Source organism: Mastacembelus armatus, chromosome 1 (genome assembly GCF_900324485.2).
Source record: "Mastacembelus armatus chromosome 1, fMasArm1.2, whole genome shotgun sequence".
NCBI classification, from domain to species: domain Eukaryota; kingdom Metazoa; phylum Chordata; class Actinopteri; order Synbranchiformes; family Mastacembelidae; genus Mastacembelus; species Mastacembelus armatus.
In genome coordinates, this window is record NC_046633.1 from 1,625,233 (window position 1) to 1,638,192 (window position 12,960).

Genomic DNA, 12,960 nt, shown 5'->3' on the forward strand with positions numbered 1-12,960 from the left:
GTCCAGTGGGCAGTGTAATTTGGATATTAAAAATGATCACAGATTGCTCAGTGTAGATCTTAAGTTGAGTGGGTCACAGGCTGGAGGTGATTTAATTGAATCTGATCTCCATGTTCTGCTCTGCTGGATCTCCCCAGTGAGAACAGAGTGCAGGGAGACTGCTGGGAAACAGGCTCCATCTCAGTCTGTAACACCAGAGGGCACAATGGCATCACAAATCAGTGAGACTAATAAATCATAGAGTCAATAGCCTCTTTGCACAAATGGATGATTAGAATATAGATGAAAACTCAAAGTGGTGTTTCTGCACAAATACTTAAATTGTGGGGTGTAAAGACCTCAGGAGTGGAATCATTTACACTAAATTTCACCATAGACAATTTTTTCCGATAAATGTTTGGGAATCATTATGCATTATGTTTTTTTCTGCTAAGCTATGCAGTGCTAGGTACTCCCAAAAGAAGACTGACTGACTGGCTGGACTGATAGGGTTAAGGAAACCAGTTTCGTTTGAAGTCAGCCTCATCTCAGGTTCAGGGATTTGAACCAATAACATCTCAGACCTAATACTGTAGTTTCTCCTTCCAGCTGTATAGATGTTACTGTACTAGATTTGATCACTGTGGCTCCTTGTGGAGCTGCGTCCATCTGAACGTGTTTATTAAAGTCAGCACAACAACCCAGCTCCTCCTTTGAAGTTATTCACTATGAAAGTCCTGTAGTATTTTAATCCTGTCAGTGTGTTTGCATGTGTGTGAAAGTATATTTACAACCTCATTCTTTATTCCTCAGGGGTCAAGTGTTATTACTGGATCAGAAAACCAACAGTTGGAGAAAAGTTGCTGAGATGTCCAAAAATTCAAACACACGTACACATTCAGGTGCACAACAGTGCCACCCTTATTATGAGGGGAGTTATGTAGCTGCATCACAGCTTGATGTTATTGACAAAACAAAGAAGCAGTCAGATCCTGACACTTGTCCTTTACCTTTAACCTGGTTGCCTAAGGATCTTTATATTTCCCTATTGTCTCCTGATCCAAAGACCAGCAACACCACAGAGACAGAGAGAGAGAGAGAGAGAGGGAGAGGGAGAGAGAGAGAGAGAGAGAGGGAGAGAGGGACAGAGAGAGAGAGGGAGATGGGAGAGAGAGAATGAGAGGTAGAGCAAGGGGGGGAGAGAAAGAGAGATAGAGCGAGAGAGAGTGGAAGTTGAGCAGAGATGGGAAAGAGAGAGAGTCCAGAGTCCAGGATTAGTCAGCGCACGGACTGAAACGTGCCTTTGTGAACAACGGTGATGGACTAGATGCCTTGACTCCTTCTCACCTGCTCAGTTAACGGCTCGGGCTCGTCGACAGCACGGATCACAAACCGGTCATTGACAGTCACTGACCTGCGGACATGACTTTTGTCGGGATGTTCTGGATGTGAACATGGAGTTTTCCTCCCCTCCGGAGGTGGACACGTTACCGTTTCCTCTCCGGCCGCACAGTCCTCCCAGTACCGCCGACTGGTTTCCAGCCTCCTCCGCCCGACAGGTGAGCAGGCCGGGGCCCACGGAGACCCGGTGGGCAGGTCTGGAATTCCTGCAGCTCGCAGGCTCAGAAACCGCTGGAGAGCAGAGCACCTGACAGACAGGTAAGGACGCAAGGAGCCCGGAGAACAGCTGCGTTAAAAACACTGAGGATAGTTGGAAATACAGGTTTTCCTTTTTCCTCATTAACTATAATCAGACATTATCAGACCTGTAATTGGCTCAGTGTTGGTGAGTGTTGCTTTGTCCTGTGGTCACAATGAAATAAATTTAATAATCTACAAAAACTGAACACAACAAAGCTTGGTGTCCACATGTCATTAGGTAACTGTGATCAGATATTTTATGGGTGATTCTTGTATTAATTAGCCAAATTAGCAGGTCAGTTTCCAGCACCTGGGGAAAGAAGTGAAGAGACGTGTGCAAGCAGGTTGGAACAGGTGGAGGAAAGTGTCAGGTGTGATGTGGGACAAAAGAGTGTCAGCAAGAATGAAAGGAAAGGTGGACAAGACAGTGGTGAGAGCAGCAATGTTGTCTGGTTTAGAGACAGTGGCACTGAGACAAAGACAGGAGGCAGAGCTGGAGGTAGCAGAGCTGAAGATGTTGAGGTTCTCTCTGGGAGTGACGAGGATGGATAGGATCAGGAATGAGGACATCAGAGGGACAGCTCATGTTAGATGGTTTGGAGAAAAAGCCAGGGAAGCCAGATTGAGATGGTTTGGACATGTTCAGAGGAGGGACAGTGAATACATTGGTAAAAGGATGCTGAGGTTAGAGCTGCCAGGAAGGAGGCCTAGAGGAAGACCAAAGAGGAGGTTCTTGGATGTAGCGAAGGAGGACATGAGGATAGTTGGTGTGGGTGAGGAGGATACAGAGGATAGGGTTAAATGGAGGCAGATGATTGGCTGTGGAGACCCCTGAAGGGAGCGGCCCAAAGGAAAAGAAGAGTTCAGCAGCTGGGGGTTAAACTGTCTGGACTGTTGCTTCCTTTATACATCATTCATCACAAATGACACATCAAAGAAAGGTAAGACCTGCACACTCAGTCCAAAGCCTGAAATTCACTTTTGGTCAAAACGTCTCACAGTTGGAGCCAAATTGATTCAGACAGACAATTAAAAATTATTTGAGAAAATTACAAATTTATGATCATATGTAACCATCTGATTTAATTCATCTCATAAATGTGTAGCATATAGTGTCTCCACATAGATAGTCAGTGTGTTTTCTAGACCAAGGCAAAAAACCTAAGCATCCATTCACATTTGCTAACAGAACAACTGATGTTAGAGATAATACAATCCCAGTTCCCCACCATTAGTGTTAACGCCTCCAACAAACCAGCAATTACAGTTTATAAGAAAGAGATTTGATGTGTGGCCATGTTCATCTGAATTGGCAGTATAGCAGTAGGTCTAATTAGAAACCTTTCAAAGACACTTCATATTCATTTGGATGTTTCCAAGCCATTAACTGGTTCAGGTCTGTTAATTTTAAAATATTTACTTAATGACATATTACACTATCAAGCGTCCACATTTGGGCAGGTGAGCAAGTGTCTGAGATTTCACATCAGATGACCTGACCTCTGAGTGAGAGCCAAGGCTCAAACCAGAGTCTAAACACAAAGACACCGAGCCTCGGCCCTCAGGCAGCTATGAATGTAATAATGTTAATGTTTGCCTTTGCTCGGTCACCGCTGATAAAAGACTCACAGAGGAGGGACACTGGTTTATGTACTCTAGTCTGCTGGGACTGAGGCCTTTTGCTCATGCTAAATATGTGCTAAATACTTACAAGTGATATGGAAACATAAGAATGTTGTTGGTTTTATACATCTAGAGCATATTGATATAGAATGAGTCAATACTCAGGAAAATAAGAAACTCACCTGATGAAGGTCATTCACCAACTCTTGAGGAAAATATACATTTTTCATACGCTGTATATATATATATATATATATATATACAACACAACATACAACACAACATTGTGAATATTGGACTCATGCAGACAGCTAAAAACCTTTAAGGGCTACCTGAAGGAGCAGAAAATAACCGTGGGCTCAGAGTTTTAGCGATATGGCTCCATCCAGCTTAAAATAGCTACAGCAGAAGCCTGAAAACAATGAGATCCATGTAACCAAAACATGCACCAGATCACATTTTGCATCAGGTTTTTGCCTTCCCTTAGCTCCTGTGGGATGATAGAAGGAAGCATCTGAAAGTGGGTTTAGTGGATCTGATGCTTTCAGTTTGAGACCATCATATACAAAGAACGAACTGATCTCTCACTGCTGTAGAGGGAAAAATGCTTCTCAGATCCCTCAACTCTTCTTCTAAAGAGCCAAGATCGTGATAGACATTGAGGTTTGGAGTCTATTATTGCACACATTCAGCTGAGTGCCAAGTCTGCTATTGGATAAGTGAGTTATATAAAATATCTATGTACAGGTCTCTCAAAACTACTACTGGACCTCTTAGCCAAAAATATTCCCTCTACTCTCTCTCGTCTTGTCCTGTTGGCCAAACATGACAACAATGAAATGCCTTCATATCTGAATGTCATTGAACCCTCACTGGGAGCTGATCTCCTCCTGCTTCAGGATTAGGACTCTGACAGCTGCAATCATGTGCGTGTTTGGGTTCATGTTTACTAAAATTCAAGTCTCACACCTGCACACTTACCTGTTGCTTCTGGGTCATCGCTTTCCTGGCCCTCCCTCTGAGTTCTACCCATCTTTCTATCCCTTCATCCATCAATCCATCTCTCTGTGTGTCAGCTTTATTTGACTGTAAAGACCCTTATGAGACAAAGCAGCACTGCTGTCAGTGTGTAGCTGTCACACTAAACCAACAATAACCAGGAGTAACCAAAGTGAAAGGGGCCGAGAGATAAACAACACATAAGTGGAGAATAAACAGAGATTTAGTGCAGATGGAGATTATGTTTGATTGGCAGTGGTCGAGTGTGAGCTTCAGTACCCAGTGACATCTAAACACAGCATCAGTTTTCATGTGGGATCTGCAAAAATCTTGTGATGAATCATGTGACATTTGAAGCAATTTGTCAGCGAACCCAGAAAATCACCTGTTGGAGGCAAAAGCTTTGTCGTCATCCCTTCAGCCTAAATTTTCCATTAGTAACTATGACTTTTAACATTCATTATCTCACGGTGCAGTGACATGATGGAGCGTCTTCTATGTCTCTCTTCCTCATTTCCTGTAATGGCATGTGGATCAGGAAGGATAACAAAACAAGCTTATTCTCTATCAAGTGAAAAAACAACTAACAAATTCAAATTCAAATTTTATTTGTCACATACATCTTCATACAGGGTACAACATGCAGTGAAATGCTTTTTTACGACTCTCCAAAATATAAACATTAGAGTATGTAGAAATAAGGATAAATAAAATAAAATAAATTCACAGAAATCACTAGTGCTGTGATTTGTTTTCTCATTTTAACAACTAGCATCCACAGAGTCCCCCCTTATATACAGTAGCCTCCTGACTGGGGAGGACTAAGTCAGCAGAGGGGGAGCTATTTAATACTGAAATATATACTTACAGAGAAACTGAAGATTTGGCCAAAAAATATTAATAAATTTGTTCAGAAAAATAAATGTTGTTAAATAATTAGAAAAACTAATTTCCAAACATCCAGTAACCTTAGGAAAACATTTTTTTTATTAAAAATACACATATCATGCTCCGCCCTCAAACATGGTGGAACCAGGAAGTATAAATATGCCTGAAATCCTAGTCACAGTTTTTTCCCTGTGGACCATAAAGCTGATGAGTAGTAAAGTGAAATAATGTATGAAAAAGTGTTTTCAGGGAGACATGTAGCTGGAGAAACCAGACACATTCACTCACTTTCACACCTACAGGTTATTTAGCATTTCCAGTAAATCTGCATTTGTTTGGACACAAGCTCCATATACAGGGTTCCACAGGTTCAAACCCAGGACTTTTTTTGCTACAGTGCTAAGAACCAATGGTGGAAGAAGTACTGTCATCCTGTACCTAAGTAAAAGTAGAAATACCGCAGTTTAAAATACAAGTAAGTGATTGTTTTATTATGTTCTTGTTGAGTATTTCTACATTGAATTGGAATACCTCTTCCATGACAGCTATGATAATATGTCTTGTCTTTATGCATTCAGTGCCCAATGACTGACTGAGGTTTCCTCTATTTACATCTGGCTGTGTCCAGTAGCTGTAGGCTTGTTTGTATTGTGATAAAAAAGAGCCACCTTACATTCACATGTGTTCTGTCTGCCTTTGTCTCTGTACGTCCATCAGTAACTTAGATTTATAAGCTTCAGTAATGCCTCCGTCGCCTCCACCACCCCATAAATTTCCCCCCCTTCTCCTACCAGAATAATGGATCTCAGCATGTTGCCAACTGATTTTATTCATGTCCAGAGTGAGTGTGGTGACTCACTGAGACAGTTTAATTACATTTCTCAAAGCCAAATCACTTGATCTCCATTTGTTAATTGGAAACAGCTTTTGTTTTTTAGCAGCATGGTTGGTGGGTGCACTCATTACAACTTCCTGTGACGTATTTGGTCTAAAAATGAGGACGTCATAGGGACAAAGCTTTGAGGTCTTTGCTGCATGGATCCTGCTTTGAGATGGAGATATGCTACTGCTTTTTATATTTTTATGGTGGGCGGTTGTCTACTGGTCCTACCTGATACAGGATTAACACACACCAGTAGACACACACACACTACAAATGTGCACCTCTCTCTTCACAACTGGGCAATGGACCAACTCTAACACTTCATTCAGCTGAGTACATTTACTGCTCAATGTTCCCATCAGTGACATTTCTGCAGACATGAGACCTGCAATTATTGCACACATTAATATAACCTATGCTGCTGCTGAGGGTCATACGTATGTACTGTGTAATATTCCTACAATCGTCCCCTGTGATTGTGGGCAACATAGAAGAAACGTCTCTCAGTATAGATAAAGTAAATTTGTTGTATATTTAACATAAAGCTAAACGATACTACATCTTGACTTTACAGTTTTGTCTTATTCACCTTCAAGCTACCAGAGCCACCATTCTGGTAGACGATCCTACATAATTGAACTAAAACATACGATGTGTTCTGATTTTCAGCATTGAGGAACTAGTCGTGCATCGTTTTTGGTTATTTGATAAGAACAGAGCAAAGACAGTCTTTCTGGTGCTGTTTGGAACTGGTGTTACAGCTGGTGTGAGAGGAGCAATGTTCTTGCTAATGTTCTTGTTAGCATTCAGCTGCTCCTTGATGGATGAAGCTGCGACCTGAGAGGTCAGAGTGTTTGTGGGGTTGATGAGCAGAAAGAGGTCAGAAGCGGTCCGACAGTCAGGAGACCAGGAGCTTTGTGTTTGGCCGATGAACTGAAGACCACATCACTTTGACCGCTGCCACTTGACTGATAGTCTAGCCACAGTATTGATGGACACTAATGGGATAGTATTTTCTGACATGAATAGACCGAATGCAACACCAACTGACAAATAAATCTAATTTTATTGATAGTTAATAGTTGTGCTGTAAATATAACTCAGTCTGTTCAGTTACATTATATTGAATGAGGTGGTGGATATAGGTAGGATAGATAGGTTGGCTAGCTTTCTTTTGGTACTGTACATTAAACTGATTGATTAATCGACTGATCACTTCTGCACTGAAGGACTTTATAATGACTTCAGACACTGAGCTATGTTGATTGCTGCTTAGTGCCCAGTCTGAGAAGAGAAGCGTTCCCCTGCTGTAGATGCAGCCTGTGGCTGTGATGTAGGGCTTTGCTTGTCCTTCTCCAGATCTCTGTACCGTATCTGTACAATATGCAGAGGTGCACAAACCTTGTCTCTTCTGATGTCAATCCCTGAGGGGGGGGAGACACAATAAGTGAAAGTGAGAGAGGGTTTGGCTTCATCTACATGACCTCGCTCTGTCTTTTTCTCCCAGCAATTACTCATTCCTCCTCATCTGTCATGTCCCCTAATCTCTCCCTGTTTCTCCCTCATCCTCCTGGCTTTTGCTGCCTCTGTACCTTTTTGTTAAAGTGTTCTCTCCATTGTACCACTGAGCATTTTGGGTTAAACGCAGGTTTCCTGTTTGCTCCGTACTGTGTTTTTTCTACATCTGTCCACCAGCCTCTTTCTCCCCTCATAATGTTTCCATCTCATTGGGTGACCTTGTTGGTTCTGTAGTTTGCCCTTTCTCTGTGTGATGTGCATGGTCTTGAGTCTGTGCTTGGCGCTGCTACCACCACCACAACTGGATCTGTGTTATTCAAGCCCTGCGGTGTATACACACACACACACACACACACACACACACACACACACACACACACACACACAAACACAAACCCTCAGTCACCCAACAAAGTCCTTACCGTAGCAGCATGTCTCATCACTGTACTGGCAGTGTGAGCGTAACTCTGTGTGTGTGCGCCTGTCTTTGTGAATTAGTTTTCACTTTCACCATGTCAGGGAGAAATAATGTGTAATGCAGTCTCAGCAGATAACTGGTGAGGAAAAATGCTCTTTCCAATACACGCACACACACACACACACACACAGACACACACACAGAAACAAATGTACACACAAACATGAGCGTTTATTTGCAATTACGTAGTAAAAATTAAAATGCCAGATTAGCGTCGTTACTCTTTGCAGGCATTTAATTAAGAGTGTTTCTCCTTTATCTCTGTGTCCACCCCTCTCTCTTCTGTTTCTTCACACTGTTTTGTTCCAAACCTCCTATTGTTGTTTGTCCTATGTACTTTTGTTGAATGTCTGGTTTATTAATGTGCCCCCTCTCGATGTGGATTCATTTTCTTCATCTTTCCCACTTTTTTGTTTTCAAAGGACAAAAAAACATTCATTTACTTTTTCAGACTGAGCCTTCTGGCTTATACTCCTTTCAAAGACATTAAGTTAAGACAGAGCAAAGCACCAGAGCTGCTAAAATAAACTCCAAATTCTACAGAACACAATATGATATAATATTAAACTGCAGCTGAATTGACATACTAAAGCTATTCATAACAAATCAGAATAATGAAAGGAAACTAAACTAGAAACAGAATGGAATAGGAGAAAGGAACCCAAATGGCTGCATATATGTAAAATTCATTTCTAGCGAAGAAGTTGAGGGAAAGTCACAAAAACACCTTCTCTCACTGTGACGTTAGGCGGTGCATGCAGGTTCCCTGAAAGTATAGTCACAAAGAAGTTCATAGTTCAGAACAGACCACCGAACATCACTGCTCTAATAGATATCAAGGTTATCTGATTATAATACAGCCCAAAGTGTGGGGCTGAGTTTCCAGGGCCCCTTTTCACTGGAAAAAGCACCTTAAAGGTTAAGGGAGAGTTTCCACCACTGCTAATGTGTCATTCAGGCTGTGACAACCACACATCATAAGAGCTGTGACCGGTCAGGCTGGCCTGTGTTTGTTTTTGTCCTACATGTTTGAAAAGCTGGTGGAGAGTGTTCAGAGTGAAAGAAGAACAAAAGGCTCTGCTATGGTCTCCTTTTCATAACATGTAACCAGTAATACCTATTTGTAGGGTCAGTAATCAATGAAAGAATAAAAACCCAGCAATAATGTAAAATTTAGCAATGAAAACCCATATACACCATGTAGCAGCACTTTATCATGAACCATATGGAAGAATTAGAACAGGTACTTTCAGGGATATAATTAAAGTGCAATATGAGCTAATCATGTTTATTAGTGGATTGAATCATGTTTAGAAATTGAACCTACTGTCCATTTAGGTATCGAGAGGGGGACTGTTGTAGCCCTGTGCTTTAAAATGCAAATCCAGTTTCACATCCATAGCTGACTACTTTATAAAACAGATTCTAATACCTGGTGCGTCACAAACAGAACTGCACATTCTCTATGAATTTCCTTACGCATGTTAATCGGTAAATGGTGTTTCTGGACAAGCTGCTTCTAAAGAAACTCTTTTTCAAACACACTGCTGAAGATGCTAAATCTCTGTAGTCGGTGTTTTCTGTAGCTTATGGAAGATACAGGGTTTTTTGTTTTTTTCTTTTATTCTATTGATTTATTTATTTTATTCTAGTGCTGATGCCAACTTCTGTGCTGTTTTTTTTTTTTTAACTGTGGGTATCTTTGGAAGCAGCTTGTCCTGTAGTGCGTTTTGTTATGAATGCTGGGGTTATGATGAGTGACTGTTTTTTCATTAGTTCCTCCTTTGCTCACCGGCCTAACATTTTCACTAAAACTCAATAATTCACAACCTCTTTCATGTGACTCAGTTTTTATGCTCTGTCCTTCTCCAACCCTGGGCCCATTATTGTAGCCCTCAGGACAAGACTGTACATCATACTGATTTAATGAACGTAGGTTTGTTTCATTCTTTCACAAAGTCAGCCAATACTTAATTATAAGTTTTCAGAAAGGCGTTTTACTGAGGAAAGATAAACTCCTGAAAGAAGCAATTCATCTCATGTCTGTATGCATATCATTCTCATTTAAAGCCAAAACACTTCTGTTTCCCAGCACTATCAATTCTGAAAATAAACGTGTAACCCACTTGGTTACATGTATTGTTGAGCCTGGTCTAAAGACAAAAGCGTTTTCACCTGTTCTGAATGGCTCCAGTCAAAGACGGGATGGTAAACCTGCATCAGCCGTATCCTGGCTGCGTTCCACCGCCTCCCTAATCGCTGTAAAGGAGTCTGTTGTTTGTTTTCTCTGTGCAATGACTCATGCAGCACATACCTCTGGACGCTTTTTCTTTGAAGGTATTCATGGAGTTGCACATGATAAATGACAGTGATAATAGTGAGTAGTACTTTGCCTACTTTCACACCTCCGCACAGCTGCCCGGTTCCTGTGTGAAGTGGTTTTACTTTGGATTTTAGATGGTAACAAAAAAAAAAAACGCAAAGGACAATTATCTATTGCACATTTTCACTCATCTCTTCAACTGTCTATCCACAGTATATTCATTGTGTGTCCGTTATATTCATATTCATTATTATTCTAAAGCCAAATACATACACTTCATGTTTTAACTTCAGACCATCATTTTATTTTTTTTTCCTTTTTTCCTGTTAGTAATTTCACACTCTCTGAACTCACTGTAAGTCATTCTGGTTTCTCAAACAAGTTTAATTTGCAACTTGTCCAACTTTTCTCCTCCTTCACATCCATATAATTCCATCTTTTCTTACCCTTCTCTCATGTCTCTCCCCCTCCTCCAGCTCCATGCTGTCCCCCCTCTATCAGGACCACTGCAGCTCGGCGGTGTGGCCTCCGACGTCATCTTGCTCCTCCTCATCTCATGGCCTCCACCAGCCATGGCGATGCAAACCTCCCCCAATCAGCGGGAGCAGCGTGGGTCCCAACCCCACCTACTACCATGCTGTTTATGACGTCCGTGTGGAGCAGTATAGAGACGTGCCCTTCGTCGGTGGAGGCAGTGGCTATGGGGTTCGCTCCGGCCGGGGCTCCTTGTCCCTGGTTACCAGCAACACCGACCCCACGGTCCCACTGATCCGCCGAAGGGGAGGACTGGTGGACCACCGGGATGTCATCCTGGCACACCAGGCACACAAAATGCACAACACACCGCAGGCCAGGAGGAAACAGTGGGAGTAAGTACAAATTGTCACAGAACACAAACACAAAAACGTTATGAAGATGTGAAGGTTCTGTCCAATCCAAAAGTCAAATGAATATACTGGATTATCTGTTTTCCACAAGCCACAGTGTTTAGGTATTGCCCTTTGTTAGGTTTGGTGAGTGTTTCTTACCAAAACGCTCCTTCGTTCGCTCACTTCACCTTTTTTTTACCTTTGACTTTTGACACATTTTCGATTGCATGTTTGATTAATGATTTGAATGATGAATTACTCAGTCAAATTGAAATGCGTTTTTATTTGTGGACCCCTAAATGTCGAAAACAGCTGCTTGCTGCTGCTGGAAATGGGGTAAAAAAAAGAGCAGAGAGACTGAACCATAACTGTAAAAGTGTTTTTCTGTACAGGTTACCTAGAGACAGGCGACGAGCCATAAAAACATAATTAGTATTCTTCAGCACTAATTGCAGTAATCATTTCTGGGATCTAACCATTCTAATAAAGTCCCAGTTCATCTTATCCATAATTGTCACATGCATGAGAAAAGACTTTAATGCTGAAGCAGGTACTACAAATAAGGAGTCATACTAGGTTGCATATCAAAAAGAAGCATCTAGCAGCTTATGAAACCTGTCTGGCATTTGGATATGTAAGTTTTCAGAGCAGCTCCAGACAAGTCAATTTACACTTATCACATCGATCAGAGATTTTAATGTTCAGAGGAACTTTGACACGACTGTGACGAAGACAAATGGTCAGAGGTTGAAACTGCCCAGCAGGGAGACGATGAAGTGCTGAGTTGATGAGCCTTGCGAATTGTCTTTTCAAAATTTTGTCAGATGTGATTGAAGTTGCAAATTCGTCCATTTTGTGCAGAACACATTGGACAATGCAACAGGAAGGCCTTTACTTGTGTGTTTTTGGTCCATGAAAACATGCTTCTGTGTTTTACCTTCAGATAAAGGTTTTAGATTTACTTTATTAAAACTGTGACTAGATCTGGTGCAACCAGGGAAACTGCAACTTATAGCCAACATACTTTTTAGAATTGAAATGAGTTTTTTTTTTTTAACCCTCAAATGTCAGTTTGCTTTCTTGTATTAAATGCGGATGGTTGGACTGACACCTTTACAGTAGAGGAAGTGATTCTGAGATGAGATGAGAACAGTTCCTACGTTGATCCTCTGAGAAAATTTGGCTTTTTCTGACACAGCCTCATGTCCTTGAGCCTGCACAGTCTGTTCAGGGCTTTGCAACAGAGACAGGGGGCGATGATAGAAAGTGCCTTTTTCTGACAGACAAACAAGCAGAAAGACAGACAGACATGCAGGCATACAGGCATACAGACAGACAGCTGCTGACCCAGTTGCAGATCACACCAGGTGTGTCAGCAAAGCCTTAGGGGGGCGACAAAGCTGATTTATATTAGACATGACAGGTTAAAACCCCACTTACCCTGTCATGCAGTAGATCCATGGGTGGAAAGACTGGATAGACTGGATAGATTTTTAGATTTTATTACCCTCTGGTCTCTGTCTGAACCCCCTCTCCTGCTGTCACTCTTTCTCTTCCAATGTCCTCCCATGTCTGTAAGGTGGTTTTTATAACTAGTTGATCGCACTCAAATGTCATATACAGCAACAAGACCGATAGCTGCAGCAGCTCGTCTGTCTCCTGCCCTTATTTCTCTCGAATGTTGATTGAAAGTGTGTTTAGTGCGTCTGCTGCTTCACCTGTCTCTGCTGTCCCTGGCACCGGTTCAGTTCAGTGAGTT